This window comes from Solea senegalensis, linkage group LG14 (genome assembly GCF_019176455.1).
Source record: "Solea senegalensis isolate Sse05_10M linkage group LG14, IFAPA_SoseM_1, whole genome shotgun sequence".
NCBI classification, from domain to species: Eukaryota; Metazoa; Chordata; class Actinopteri; order Pleuronectiformes; family Soleidae; genus Solea; species Solea senegalensis.
This window is the reverse complement of record NC_058034.1, coordinates 9188981-9200771: the sequence shown is the minus strand read 5'-3', so window position 1 is coordinate 9200771 and position 11791 is coordinate 9188981. Positions and strand designations below refer to the sequence as shown.

At 42.3% G+C, this 11791-nt stretch overlaps 1 protein-coding gene across 28 annotated transcripts in view; it reads left to right on the top strand.

Moving 5' to 3' along the window:
* Window positions 1–221: 221 nt before the first annotated feature.
* The window catches only part of adgrl2a (adhesion G protein-coupled receptor L2a), an 88311-nt gene continuing 76741 nt past the window's right edge, over window positions 222–11791 (top strand). For 13 of the 28 annotated variants that reach the window (XM_044044103.1, XM_044044112.1, XM_044044098.1 and 10 more), the window contains exon 1: window positions 227–914. The gene's annotated coding sequence lies outside the window, so the exon portion shown is untranslated. Of the gene's footprint in view, window positions 915–6705; window positions 6968–11791 lie in introns of those variants that run through there. The other 15 variants (XM_044044110.1, XM_044044088.1, XM_044044100.1 and 12 more) reach the window with 3 other exon arrangements.

Below are 11791 nucleotides of genomic sequence, written 5' to 3'. Positions count from 1 at the left end.
AAAATAAGAAGACTTCATTCATAACCTTGAATCCTCACTGAATGTTGAACAAAAAGAAAGAAACAAAAGAAAAAGATGAACTGACTTAATCATAATAAGTTGCAGTGATCAGTATCTTGCACTTGCACTAGACTCCGAGTCATCACGGATCAGGACTCCATGTCTGGTTTTGTTGCCGTCCGCGCGCTCAGACGGCTCCTGCAGACGGCAGCCTGCTCTCCACTGCACTGGCGCTGTTTACTGGAAGCCCGCTCCGCGCTGCCGCAGCTGCCGTCTCTACCTCCACCTTCTTCGCCACCAAGTGTCTCAACACTGTGAGTGGGATCCCTTCCAGGGGGCGAGTCGCTGAAACTTTGCTCACATTCAGTCACAGGAGCCGCGGGAGCAGCGTCGGCGGGCGGAACGGTCTTCACTCCACCACCGTCACCAGACACTGAAAAAAAGCCCACACTTTTGTTTGTCCCTTCTTTTTTTTTTTTTCTCAGTCAGTCACTCTCTCCTCTTCTTCTCCTCTCTCATATGTTGTTTTGTTGTTGCTGCTCCGGGAGTGAAAACGCACAGGGGAGCCGAGAATAGATGAGCTGCCCAGAGGTGCATGAGAGGTGTTGATGAGTTTTTATGACTGAGCAGCGTTTGCCATGGACGCGTGTGTCCGGTGCAGGGGGATGTAGTCTGCGGGCAGAGTGAGTGAGTGAGTGGGGGACCCGTCGCCTGATAACCACAGCCTCTGTCCCAGATAAGGGGAGCATGCTTCAGACATGCACACTCCCTCTCTCCGCTGCTGAGGAGTTCCCATCAAACTGTCTTTCCACAATCTGACTTTTTTTTTTTTACTACTCACATTTCCTCCATTCACGGGCTCCATTTTCTTTTTTTAAAACATTTTTTGGCGTCTGTGCTTTTCAAGAAAAAAGGTAAGAACCGTTTATTTGTTTCTCTTCTGCACAGTCAGTCTGCGTTGTATCGCTTAACCTGTGCGCATGTTGATGAGGAAACTTTTTTTTATTACCCTGCTTGACCCTGCATTTGCTTTTTGGACTTTGGATAATGGTAGGAATCGTCGTAACAGCAGCAACAATAATACAAATTATTATTAATAGTGATAATAATACTACTAATAATAATAACAATAATAGTTAAATGACGTTTTGTAATTGGCTACAATTTAAAATAATCCCATTTTACATTTTGCGCAAACTTAATAAAGTAGACTTCATAACAGAAAATTCCCTTCAGCTGTAATTTACATAGTCCGAGTCGATAGTTAATTGAAAATGGTTAATGAAAAACATGACCAGACGTGGATTGAATTGTTCGGCTGCCGAGTTGATCTTGAATGGAAACTATTTTTAAATAGAGACCGTGTGTGTGTGTGTGTGTGTGTGTGCGCGCGCGAGAGAGAGGGGGGATCAGTGCGTTTAGTTCAACCAGAACATGTAAACGCTATGAATCTGGAAAGGATGCCTCTAAATTAAGGTGCTAGCAGAGTATGTATGGTCTTTTATTTTGGTCCAATCCAATGATGGTGTATTTGGTCTGAATAGGGGTTTATTTCTTTATTCTGGGAGCTGTGACCTGTCGGTGTACTTCTCGAGAGAACCCAGGGGTTAATCCATTATAATTGGGACTGGGCTATTTGTCCAAAGAAAGAAAGAAAGGATAGAAAGAAGGAAGAATGAGTCAAGCCCAACCCGCCAGTGTAATAATTCAGTTTGGGCCAGAGATAACCCATGATGCAATGGTTTAGATGCGAAGGAAATGTCATGGAAATCAATCAAAGGGAGAAATGAAAAATGTAAAAAAAATTTTTTTTTCTTGGCTGCTCACACTCTCAACCTCAAACCTGTAGTCTGCGCTTGTAAAGTGCCAGTAATATCCGATCATTAGGGCCTGATGAATGTGACCGCGCGGCTTGTCAACCATGTGTTGAAGAGATGAGTGCAGAAAGAAGCGCACATGCATGCACGCGGTGGCTCGTGTTGCCTGCATGCGCTTTGCCCCGAGAAATGGCACAGTGAGCCGGTGATGGTCTGGAGCAGAGCAGCAGTCCTCACTGACTGATCACAATGACACACGTTTAGACCCAGTCTTCATCTGCCCTCTGTTTGTTTGTTTGTTTGTTTGTTTGCTTTATGTTTGTGTGCCTGATCTAAAGAGACAGACAACAAGCTGAATCTATTTCTGCCTGGTGCAGGGTTTTTAAATCCATCTTATTTTATTCAAACATTCTTCATAGCTCTTCTATAGTGGAGCAATCGATATGATTCAAACGAAGTGTGTTCACTTATGGTTGAAAATGTTGCTCAACCTTCTGCGAGATATGATCAAAAGATGTGTCACAAACACAATCTGATATTCATTTAGGCACAAAGGCAACTTGAGTTGAGTTTTTGAGATTGTGTAGCAAATGCATGCCTTAATCAGGCTTCAGGGACTACACACTGCTCCATCTTTTGTGCATTAAAAAAAAAAAACCCATCTGAATTAATGCTAGTGAGAATTCCAACAGTTTGTAAGGAACATATTAGCATATCAAAGTGGCTACAGCCTTCACACAATGGACAGTCGTATTTTCCTGTCACAGGTTTTGGCTGAAGCCTGAGAGAAGCCTTGAGAGTGAGTGAGTGAGTGAGTGTGTGTGAGCTGGTGAATGTGAAACACTGAAATGTGTATCTTTGCCTCACGTCTGTATAACATCTCGCGCAAAAAGAAAAACCCAAAACATAATCTCACTTGTACATATTTGCATGTCAGAGCTTCCACACAGCATGGCTAGAAAAAAAGAATAATTAAAATGCATTTCGACATTTTTTTTTTTTTTACTTGCTTGATTTTAAAGATTACTCTTTTCCTTTTTTTAAAAAAAAAAGATATTGTTGTTCCATTTGTCAGCGTCTGGAAAAACAGGTGCATGTGCACTCTGTGGACGTGATAGAGACTCCAGATTTAAGAAACTTTCTACTCGAATGTCTCATTGCCTGATATCTTTAGCTCCAGCGTGCCATTATGAGCGTTTCATGCTTGAACCCAGAGTGAGTGCGAGAGTGCATTTTTCTGTCTACAGCCTTGTTTCCTTTATAGTGCGTCCGGTTTCAAAAGAACTACAGCCTCCCTTGATCTGCGAGAGGACCAGATTGCGTCTCTTTGCTTGTGCGTTCGTTTAGACTCGACTGGATCAGTACACAGCGCACTTATATATTGTGGCTGCATGTCGCTCTCCTCCTAACTCTTTATATCACACTTGATCAGCACACGAGACGCGTAAGGCCAGCGAGTGACAAATGAGTGTGAACATATCCAAATGTGTTGCTTCATCCTCTGTGGAGATGTTTTTCCTCCAGAACAGCAGCTGAGATTTTGTGCCATTTTTCGATACTTGACTAGTGCGTTAAAATGCAGCATTCATATCCTCCCATTTTTACACAGCAAGAAGCCAGACACTTAGATTTAATTCTCTACACACTCACCACAGTAGCTACATTTGCTCACTTTTGTTTATTTATTTTTTTTCTCATATGCGAGGATGTCAGCCAGGTGTCTTTTGTGTGAGCAGCGATTGGCAAAGTCCCTATGACTGATTTAAGGGTTGCATTGTGGCTAAAAGGACTGTTTGTGCCAGTGTAGGGATGTTGGGCTTTTATCCACAGCGAACGCCAATTTCAAGCTCGTCTTTGTTTCTTCCTTCACTGGCATTACACCTTTTGTTAGCTTACAATGTAAAAAGGAACGGGGGACCAAATTCAGTGTCTCGCAAATGATGTGTTTGCTACTCCAGTGCAAAGTCAGGCAAGCGGTGGAGATTGTGAATGTGTGCAAAGTAGATGTTTGCAGTCGAGCTAAAGCGTTTAGATTTACTTCCCATTGCTTATTTGGCACGCAAATTGTAGGCTTGTGTTCTCGGATGCAGTCCTTTTCGGGCGCTTAACCACCTACACGGAGCCATACTGTGCAGATAACTGTTCGCCATTAAAGGTCATAAACAAGACTGTAAAAGAAAGCTATGGTAAATTTGATGCACTGTACAGGCCTTTGGTGGGCCAGAGTATCTGCCCTTTCATGACTGATTTTATTTTACGATTGGCAATCAGTAAAATGCTGTGTGCGCCAGTGTTGACCCCCCCACCCCCCCACCCTCCCTGCCATTTTGTGAAACATTTGTTTCCACTTGCCAAAGGCCTCTCATGCAGCGGGGGATTCGGTACCCCTGAAATGGTAGGTGAAACTTTCTGCTTGCCTGAATAATTTGCGAGCAGAACGTTACACAGCAAGGACATAGGCGGTGGAAAAGTGAGGGTCAATTCAAACTCCTGTGACAAGAAACAACATGGATATTAGCCGATGGCTCTCGGGTACTTCCCTGCTCTGGTTAAGTGGCAGCCTTCCTGAGCTTATCTGGCATCTCTTTTTCATTGCTTCCCTAAAAGGTATGTAAAAGGAACGGCAGTGCAAAGTGCAAAATGGGGTTGTGAAATCTCCCCTGCCCCTGTCACAAAACGACGCGTATGACCCAACGGTTTATGATTTTTTTTTTTTTATCTTTGCATTGTGAACACAACACAGTGTTGTCTTTGAATAACATTTGCTGCGTGCCATTAGTCGTGTGTGTGTTTAGGTCACTCCCAACAATGTCAATATAGCAGTGAACTTAACAGGAATCTGTCCACAGTGTGGGATGTTGTACTTTTAAAGAAACATTACACAGGTAACAAGATGAGCGATATCACTTGACTAAATAAAGGATAATTAGAAAATTACAAAGTGATTTTTAATGAAAAAGGGGAAAATTAATTTGTTTTCACAATTACAATTTAAACACGGTAGTATTTTAATTGGTATCATAAAATTACGGGCTTTTTTTTATATTTAAAGAATTTAAATATTTCACACACACACACACACACACACGGCACTGACTCACTGTTTGTGCTATATGTGAACAGGACTTGTCCTTATCTGTGCACAGCTGCAATGCTATTTGGGAAAATATTCAATTTCTGTGTGACAGAGGAGAACCTGGGAGGCTAGGCTCTGAGCAAACAGCAGTTATTGCGGCTCTGCCATAGCAGCCGAGAGCGAGATCTGGCTGGGAGAGAGACGGGGGGATCTGCAGACGTCTGCCAGGGGAAGGAGTAATGTCTCGGCTGGATTATAGCAGAGTGAAGCACATCCACACTTAAAAGCCCCCTTTTCCAACAAGACAGGGCTGTTATTTAGGTAGGAAGGGTCTGTTTGTCCCCCATATAGGTCGCTGTTGTCCTTGACAATTGTGACTCATTGCATGTGAGAAAAAAAGTTTTCAGTCCTTTTAAATAAAATGATTTTCAGTGTATTGAAATTCACATCATTCAAATGGCAGTTTTTGTCCGTGGCAGTGTATTTTTATTTATTGTTTTCTCTTTGGTCTCATTGGCGCTGGCTCTAGTTCTAAATGTCTGTCGGATGTTTTGCATACCAGTTGTTTTGAATACATGTTTTGCATTTGAGTAAACCGTGGCGCAGTCCTCGAATACTGAACACAAAGCTCCAAAACTATTTTTGATGTATAGCGTCAGCTGGCAGCAGCAGCGGCATCGACCTGATAAAGCTGTATGAAAATAAACCCATAATAGTATGTCTTCCAATAGAGGGAGGTGATGGTGATTATGATTGCATAAAATTGTGTGTGGTTTGCTAGTTCCCACACGAGTGTCCTTGTTGATGTAGTGTGGGGTGCTTTCAATCGGGATACCACAGTCGACGCTCACCTGGCGTGGAAGTTTTTTATGTTGGGAGTGCAGTTTACACATAATCACTGATTTGTGATGATCACACAGATGAAAGAGTACGAGGAAAAAAAACAAGTGCAAGAATTTCAACTAAATGCACTTCAAAGCAGAGCATTTGCAGTTGAAAACCTGCCAGGTGCATCTCACGGCTTATGTAATACATGCATCACCCACATACTCCGTCCTATATGCTTCTTTAGTCGTCTGCTTGATTTGAGAACGTCTGAGACTTGTGGTGTGTGACATCTTATTGTACAGTGTTTAGTTAGGGAGTGTGGAAGCTTTGTTCCAGTCGTGTCGTTGCCAAGTCAGATGGAGTGTGGCGTCTGGTCTGGGAGTTTCAGAGGAATATCACAGGCATGGTAAGTTGCTAAAAAACTAAGCTAATCAACAAAATAATCGTCTGTTCAATTGCTCGCATGCCAGACACATCAAACACAACCGAGGTTGAAAAAAAAACAATCAAATTATCTCTTAACGATTGCTCATGCTGACACACGAACACTGGTGAGCTGCTTTTGTTCGTTGGCGACATATGTGAGGGAGAGCGAGCTGGTGGTGGCTCGCTATATATTCTTTGTACATTTTTAGAATCTACATGTAGATATGCACCGTCACCTGTGTAAAAACAAAACCCAATGTTAACTTGCGTTTTTTTGGCATAGAAACTGAGAGAACAGTATTAGCCTGTTAATTTCCAACAGTGAATCATGAATCCTGCTGCTTTTATCTTCGCAGTCTCCTCCATGTGTGGTCCACAAAAAAAATGTTTCTGTTTCCTCTGCCGGCTAAAGTTTGGCACTCGCGTCTGCTCACTCTCTCTTTTGCTTTCCGCCTCATACCCCCACCCCCACAGATTTTCTTTCTCTTTCTTGCTCTCTCTCTGCGTAGATAATGTCTCTGCAAATGATTTAACCGCCCTTGTTGAGGCTTCTTCCAGTAATTGAACAAGCCTAGACTGGGTGCTTTACAGGAAAACAATAGTCACGTTATCTCACGTATCCACAAAACTCTGCCTCGGACTGGACTTTGCAGACTACTTCAAGGGTCGTATAACTGAAGAAAGGCAACTGGGGTTTTTCTCTCTAACACTAAATACAATAAGAATTTGGTGGCCGTTCATTTTCCGTCAGCGTGATTTTGTCTGAAGCGTAGCGTGGCTGAGAGGTGAAGTTACTTGCTTGACTTAGGAAAGCATGCAGGTAAGAAGGACTTGGTTATTCATTAATCTGTCTTGACAAATGATTTGAATTCTTGCAGCAATAATTAGTTACTGATTTTACAAATTGTAATAAAATTCCATGTAGACAAATGATGTGAACGCATTATTTGCATGTCCTTTTTTATGATGGTTAAAATCTCATCTAAAATGGTGTCTCAATCCTCCATATTTGACTGTGTTTGCTTCAGGTTAGAATTGGCTTTGTTTTTTTTTTGTTTTTTGGCAGAGCGAGGGGAGCTTTGATTGTGTTGTTGTGGAGTAGGATTGACCTTATGTGTCAGAATGAGGTTTTTCTAAGCCTTGTTTCACAGAGTACTCTTAGACTAAAATGGCCTTAGGAGGAGTTGATCTTGACAGAGATGCATTGTTTCAGGCAGCCAATAAACCACTGCACTGAGTGGGTACATCTGTGAACCTCATCTCGTCTACAGTGTGGGGCTAGCAACAACACGGCAACTGTCACAGCTGCACCTGCTGCTGTCTCCGTACAGAGCATCCCTCTCTGTGGCCCACAGAACCGCATCACTCTTTTCTCCGTGACAAGCCGGCGGCAGTGGTCTCTGCTTGGGTCAACGGCAGAGAATCTTCTTGGGGAAACATTGGAAAACAGAGGACAAAATGTCAGCCCCCCAAAAAAGAGATGTTAAAATGAAATTCCTGCCCTCAGGGCTAGGATTTGGTTTCATTGGAGCATGGATATAAAGTCCCGCCTGTAAAACATTGTGGGGTTTACAATTGCTGGCATAATAAAACCTGACCGCCACTTTGAGTGATCATTCTTTAGTGCATTTGTCCAGCTATGGTAACATTGTGGGGTATGATATGACAGCAGCTTGTCTCTCCATAATATTGTGAGTGATAAATACAGATAAGTGGGGCAGAGTCTTTCACGTACGCGCCGCCCTGCTTGTGTATTGAGGCCATTCAGAAGATGATGTGATCAGCTGAGAAGAGATTCAGGAGCATTAGTGGCTCTTAAGTCTTATATGTGCTTATATTTTCTGCACGGCTGCTAAAAGTCACAAAGCCAGGATCTAACGTCGTAAGAACACGACTAACCCTCTTTGCCTTCACCTCAATTTGGTTCACTGAATGCCTGAAAGAGAAAAGATGACTATTGGTACAAATGTACATCAGGACACAGCCATCATGCTGTCACAAAAAAAATATATATATTATTGGACAGGAACAATGCTGAGAGGATTTTCAGCCAGAAGAAATGATGCAACGTATCCATTTTCCTGCTTTCCTGCCAAATTGAATGTAGGAGTGTGAACAGCGATGCAGGGACACGGGTGTGACGTGAATGCAGATAGTGTGGGATTAACACAGGTGAAGATTGAGTGACAGTGGCCGGTGACTCCTCTTTACAGCTTTGCTTGTACAGCTGTGCCAGTCCTGGCATTCACTGTTGCCTGTTAGGTCCAATTCTTCTTCCACTGCCGGGAGGAGAGGTAATGAACACCTTAAATACTGCAGATAAGTTGAGCCCCTGCATGTGAATGCAGATTATTCGTGTATTTATAATGGAAATGTTTAGTATTGACACCTCTGTGTGACGGTGCAATTTGATCTTTTTGGCATTTGTACAGGAAGAATTCATTTGCAGGCTGCCCTAATTATTCATCATGCCTCCCTCTAAATGAGGTGTGAGGCAGCTCTGCTGCGGTGAATCCTGCTATAAATCACACATACTCCGCTTTATCCAGCAGACTGACCTGTTCGTCTAATTCAACTATTCGGCCCTCAGCAGCGGTTTTAGCAATTAAGACGAGTGTGAGAACTCCGGCTTCTAATTCTTCACACCTGGCGTGCTATCACTGGGAGGGAGGTGTGGAGCGGCAGGAAGGCATTAGCCACAAAATGACAATCAAGTTAGACAAGGTTACATTACAGCTTTCTACAAATCAGAACAAACACATTAAAGGCTTTTTTGATGGGGTTACTAGGGACTAATAACAAGAACTTGATTATTAGTAGAATACAATGACTGGGTGACTGTCCTGTGCACATCGGTGCCTCAAATAGAATTGTTTATTGTTTATTACATTGTGTACGTCCATGAATGCTTCCACTTATCTCAATCAGTACATTTTCAGTTCAACTTTTCTTCTTTGTCAGACAGAAACAGACTTTTTATCAAAAAAACAACAACTTTACTTGTATAGTAAGCCTTGTTCCCATTCCCATCAATTCTGTCAGACCCATCAATTAAATGGTACATGATATTTGCTGCGTTAAAGTATACGATTTCTCTTCAAATCATTTCAGCTTTTACAGACTGTTATGCCTGACTGGGACTACATAAATCCGCTCAATAAAAGTCCAAAATGACTTTTATTTTACAAGTGATTGGAGACACTATAGCTAATCCAACATCAGCTATGTATGTAAAAAATAAGCATTTTTTTCTCCCCTGTCCTGAATCATCCTGTAATAAAATCAAAGACCAGTGAAATGATGACCAGACAGTATTCTCTGAGTGCGTCTGTACCCGGCAACACATGTCTCGTTTTTAGCTTTAGCTTCAGCAGCTCAACCAATGAGTAGCTGGTGGGAATGGAGGAAAATGGGCGCCGTGTAAATGGGAGACATCAACGCGTGCATTTTTTTGTCATTTGCAGAAGGTAGAGCCACTGGCATGTCTTGTCATTCATCAGTCTGAGCTGATTACTTGTGAATGTGGAGTGAGCTGACAGGATGTGGCTTCTGCAGCCATTAACCATCCGAAATAGGTCCAGCAAGCCTGGAGGTAGGTGAGGAGCTGCGGCTCCAAGAGGCAGAGAACCTGCCTGAAGGGTGGAAAGCTTTGCTTTGCTTTGCTTTGCTTTGCTTTGCTTTGCCCAGAAAGCTGTTTGTGAGCGTGGTGATGTTGTAGTTATTTTGATTTGATTCTTCACTTCAAAGGCTTGGCGCATGATGAATCCCAGGAGCTCACGAGATGAGCAAGATTTACACATTCACCCAAAGAGGCTTGTGGATTCCATGTGCATAATGTAAGGCGAGTGTGTGCAGACTTGACTTGGGGACAGACCGTGGCGTCATCGAGTGCATTGTGTTGGTTACCTGAAGACTGTTTCACTTGGGCAGGGATCCATGCGCATAGATCCATAAATACTTTGATGGTCTGACAGGCCGGTCCATAGATGCGACGGCCCACTGGGATGTGTCCAAGTATTCCCAGTGGCCAGCGCAACACTGCATATGCTGTTATGATTCATCCCCGCAACCCCCGTGCACACCCTTCCCTGAGCAATAGCCCATAATAACCACCACAGCTGCATACTTGGTATTTAAACTTTAACAGAAGTTAAACATTTTGTGCCAAGACAGAAGTGTGTAATGAAGCTTGCAGAACACAACTGATACAACTGGAGCATGCAGTAATAGCCCCAAACAAAAGCGCTAATTGACACTGTGGATATTTTTGGTGTATAGAACAAAAAAGTATGCCAGAGATTGGGGAATGAGTCAGAGGACATGACTAAACTTTTATTAGTTAGTCAAGAAATTGCAATAAAATCTGCATAAAAGTTTAGTCTATTTGCTGCTTTTTAACCTGGTTCCCACAGATCCACATTTGTAGTAGTTCACTGCAATTAAACTTTGTGGGATGTTACTTTTAAAGCCGACTACGTGTCGTGTCATTGTTTGTTATTTGTTGAACGTTGAATTAGTGAATCGTTAGGTCATGTTTAAAAATAAATGATTAAGCCATTTTTTGTGCGATTTCTTTTCACTCTGCTGCAACGGTTATACATTTAGAGTAAGATTTCATACATATGGTTAATATTGTACACTTATTATTGATTATGCTGGAGCAACAATAAAACTCCTCTAATATAATCTGCAGGCTCTTTATTATGTCAAGAAGAAGTCGGAGGAGATGCTGTTCTGAGGATTCTTTCTCCCAAGCGACGAGTATTACCATCTCTTTTTATCACCCTCACTTCATATTCATAGTCAGCTGTAGCAATTTCACTTCAGTGGATTACCTATGTTTGAGATTAAAATCTATGCTTTACATTACATTCCGCGTGGCAGCTGAGATTTGCAACCCTTTATGCAATCCACCATTATCTGGCAATTGAGTTTGTCAATCTTTCAGCGTGTTTGGGACTGTGAATCCCTTTTGTGATTCAAAACAGGAAGGCCTTGTGACAGGAAGATAATTTCCTTAAAATGCTTCTCACCTGCTCCTGCCTTGTTACTCCCCTTGTGTCTTCAGATTCTGACTTTGGTTCAGTTATTCGGGGAGGAAAAAATAAATAAATTACAGTACATATAAAAGAAAGCGGTATTTATCCCCCCTTTTGTTATCACAAAATAGCAAACACATATTAAACATAAACATGGTGCAGTCGCGGTGGTTGCTGTAGCTGTGGGTGACGGTTTGATAACATTTTTATTTGCAGGTGTATGTGTAAGTCTGAACAATGGTCAGTTTGAAGCAGGGGGATATTTTTGAAAAGAGATATTTGATGCTTTTTAACAAAAAATGCCACACATTCCTTTTTATAATTGTCCTTGTATCGTCATATTCTACCACTGGTGTGCCATCTATTAAGGATAACCCCAGTGTTTGCGAGTTGACATCTCTCTCTCATCCAAACTGAGGCGGAAATTGTTCTCATATTTAAATATCTACACTCTGTCAGTCCCAAAGTGAGATACTGCTCCATTTTACAGTCAGCCGGCAGCAGTAAAATCCTACAGCACCTTAGTTATTAAAATAGGGGGCAGGAATGAGCCAATCTGTGCTTGTTTGCATCACAATCCCCCACATAGTGCTGATGTTATGCTA